The 3,998-nt window shown below is 43.3% G+C and overlaps 1 long non-coding RNA gene across 1 annotated transcript; it reads right to left on the minus strand.

Annotated features, from left to right (window-relative positions):
* Positions 1–1,365: 1,365 nt before the first annotated feature.
* LOC142842246 (uncharacterized) lies at positions 1,366–3,992 on the minus strand. The gene is made up of 2 exons (XR_012909249.1): positions 3,762–3,992; positions 1,366–1,558 (listed from the first exon to the last, which is right to left on the minus strand). It is a non-coding gene; the product is annotated as an uncharacterized LOC142842246 (long non-coding RNA).
* Positions 3,993–3,998: the final 6 nt, after the last annotated feature.

The following is a 3,998-nucleotide window of genomic DNA, read 5'->3' on the forward strand; positions in this document are numbered from 1 at the left end:
GACTCCAAATCCCAGCAGGCCAGGTCCTGACCCCTCTCTGGGGATGGGGTCAGGACCACTCCCCAGGGTACTTAAGTGATCTCCCAAAAGAGGAACACGTGGTCTCCCTTTCTTCCTCTCAGGGGTCAGTCACGTCTCCGCGGCTTCCCAGTTCCCTCTTGGGGCCACCTGAGAGTGCAGATCTCCCATTAAACCTGGATGTTTCTTTAAAAAAAAGGATGTTTGAAAAAGGGATATAGAAATCCATAAATTGATATATTTCCTAAATATTTCATGTATATATAGATGTATATATAGATATATTTATCCATATAAAAATATATGGATATATATCCATATAAAAGTATGTAACTGGAGTTAGTCTCCTCTAATAGTAATTATATGCAATCAAAAGTCACTGTATGATTCTCAAAGATCTTAGAAGAGGGAGAAAAAGAAATGATGACAGAGTGTAAAAACTAAGACATCAGTGTGGGTAGAAAGAAAAAGAGATAGAGGAGCGAGAAAGTACAGGAAAGCACTAGAAAAGTGATGAGTATAAAGTCTAATGCCACAAATGTAATAAAATATCTCAATTAATACAATTGCTGCTCAAAAGATAAATCTAAGAAAGAAGTGCTGTTCTTGACACGAAAACTCACACTGAAGGATGGATGCTGCTCACAGGGTCAGAGGTGAAGGAGCCTAGTGAGAGAACAAGACAGGGTGGGGAACTCCTAGCATGAGCTGGGGTAGAGATGCAACATAAGCAGCTGAGTTTAAGAACCTGGCTTGAGGGGAAAGACATCAAAAAAGAAGTAAGGCTGGGGTCATGTGGACAGTAAGTACTCTCTCTTATGGGGATGCACAAGCAAATTGGGAACTCATTGAGCTGCTGATGTTATATATGTCAGGAATGGGGAGATAGGTTAGCTCCCGTCATAGGGCTTCTCCATAGGAGAACGTCTAAGGCTTCAGTCACCATGGATGAAAAAGCTGCCAATGGCACTTACTACACTCACTATCAACATCTACATAAGGACCAGGGGAAGGATTTGGCATTCCCAAGTGTCTAGGGGCGGGGGGTTGGAATCCATGACATGGATATGCTCATGTCAACAATGCAATTCACTCACATTCCAAAGTAGCATGTCCACAGGATAGCAGGGAACAAAGAAGAAGAAGTCAATCATATGAAGAGAAATAAGAAATGAGGGATGGGCACTACACAGATATGCTCCACAGGAAACAGAAGAGAAAAACAGGCATCTGACACTTGGGCCAGCTCTCCTACAAAAACCACACAAAGAATTCTGAAATCCCAGTCACATCACAAGATTTGTGCCACATCTCCAGACACTGAATACACAGCAGAGAGATCACAACTCCTCTTAGACTCTTTATTGCCAGTATTTTGATGAGGTGTAGGAAGGCGTAGCGAGGCTTTCAGGTTAGGACTCTCTGAAGACCTCTCTGCTGCTCCAAGCATCCAGCAATAGAGCTCCAAGATCTAACAGGATTACAATAGCCAGGATGAGCCGGATGTAATTCTCTAATCTGTAATTTGATATAGAAGACTCTGTGGATAAAAAAAATAAATTTTTATGTCAATCATATCAATTTATTTGTAGGTGTTTTTTCTCTAATGACCACTACATTTGGTCTTAGAATACATCTCTACATGAGTTATAGAAAGACCACTTCTGCCAAACACACAGACAGCTAAGGAGGCTTTTTGGTTGGATGATCTCGAGGCAGTTAGATTACAAAACTCAGCTACTGCAATTTCTACAATGTCAAGATCAGGCAAGGATCTTATTTCTTCAGAGCAAAGCACTAAAAGAGATGCATGTTGAACCTGTACCAAAATCATTACAGTCTATCTAAAGAGGATTGGTGCTGATTACTAGGATACTGTTGCTATGGCTTTTTGGTTCTAATGTCTAAAGCAATATATATAAAGTTTCACCAACACAGCAACCTAAACTTGAGCTGGACAAGGACAACAAGATAGACATGCCATAGTGGATGGAGAACGCCCATGAGGCCTCAACTCTTCATAAATGACTATAAGGAACTAGGGATTCTGAGAGTGGGGGAATAGTCTTCCCCAGGGAAGAGAACATAAATTGGTTATTCAATACCAATGCTCAGCTCTACAAACATACATATAATCACATTATACAGACTAAGCAGGTTATGCCAAAAATATATTCATGCATATACACTGATGTATATATAATTAATGTAAAAATAAGCCATGGATTTGAAAGAGAACAAGGAGGGGTGCATGGGAGGGTTTAGGGAAAGGGAAAGAAGGGGAGAAAATGAAATATTATAACCAAAAAGGTTAATGAAAAAAAGCAAGATGATCTCTTGAGATCTAAAAAACTGTCATCAATGGAAAAATTAGCAGATACTCTTTCAATTTTTCTGTCACCATCGGCTAATAATGTACTAGTCATACATATAGCTCAGAAAGGAACATTCTGAAAGATGATTCTCATTATGAACAGATGAAGACATCTATTTCTCAGATGAATATGTCCCCAAAATAATATAATCAACACATAATGCTCAGAGCCCATAACACAAATAGAGCAATTTCAGTCAGAAGAGCAGTGCAGTGTGCACATGTGGCACACAGGGGACATAAAGTGGAATTGATACATCCCACAAGGCATCCTTTGAGACCCCCTGTCTAAGAACAGAGATAAGAAACAAATTGGTTTATAGCCATAAATAGGGGTCACGGAGTCTACAATAGGTGAATCTAAAGAAGCTAAGTAAGAAGGTGAACCCAAGGAAAAACATATAGTTATCCTCTTGGATAAGGGAAGTAGACAAAATTGCCGGGGAGAAAAGTGGGATCTTGGGGGTGGGGTGGGATGGGGGTAAGGGGAGATGGGAAGAGAAAGGGTAGAAGGGAAGGAGGGGGGACTTGGGGAAACGGGAGGATCGGGATAAAGGAAGGTTGGATAGGGGAGCACGGAACTACAATTCTTAGTTAAGGGACCCACTTTAGGGTGGGCAAGAGACTTGACCCTAGAGGGGCTCCCAGGTGCCCAAGCTGAGGTCCCCAGTTAGTTCCTTGGGCAGCTGAGGATAGGGAACCTGAAATGACCCTATCCTAGAGCAATACTGACGAATATCTTGCATATCATCCTAGAACTTTCATCTGGCGATGGATGGAGATAGAGACAGAGACCCACACTGGAGCACTGGACTGAGCTCCCAAGGTCCCAATGAGGAGCAGAAGGAGGGAGAACATGAGCAAAGAAGTCGGGACCACGAGGGGTGCACCCACCCACTGAGACAGTGGAGCTGATCTACTGGGAGCTCACCAAGGCCAGCTGGACTGTTACTAAAAAAGCATGGGATAAAACTGGACTCTCGGAACATGGCGAACAATGAGGGCTGATGAGACGCCAAGGACAATGGCACGCGGTTTTGATCCTACGCAATGTGCTGGCTTGGTGGTAGCCTAGCCAGTCTGGATGTTCACCTTCCTAGATATGGACGGAGGGGGGAGGACCTAGGACTTACCACAGGGCAGGGAACCCTGACTGCTCTTTGGATTGGAGAGGGAGGGAGAGAGGAGTGGGGGGAAGGGGAGAGGGGTGGGAGGAGGAGGAGAAGAGTGGGAGGAGGGGGAAAAGAGTGGGAGGAGGGGGAGGGAAATGGTAGGCTGGGAGGAGGTGGAAATTTGTTTTTTTTTTCTTTTCTTTATTCTCCTTTTATCAATAAAAAAAACAAAACAAAACAAAACCAGACATACTTACGTGGAATTGAAAACTCAAGCGGATCACTAGGCAGTGACCACAAGTAGGAACTATGTTTGAGAGAGCCAAAGCATCTGTAGGTCCTCCTGTGCCCTGGCCTCACAGAGGAGATGAGGAATGTGTTGTGGTCCTGATGTGAGCAGTTCTGGGGAAAGGAGGCATTTCCACCTCTGCAGAGGATGAAGATGTCAAAAGAAGACGGTGTGCCACAGAGGAGAGTCACATTTCTTTCTGAGA

This window comes from Microtus pennsylvanicus, unplaced genomic scaffold (genome assembly GCF_037038515.1).
Source record: "Microtus pennsylvanicus isolate mMicPen1 unplaced genomic scaffold, mMicPen1.hap1 Scaffold_329, whole genome shotgun sequence".
Lineage (NCBI taxonomy): Eukaryota > Metazoa > Chordata > Mammalia > Rodentia > Cricetidae > Microtus > Microtus pennsylvanicus.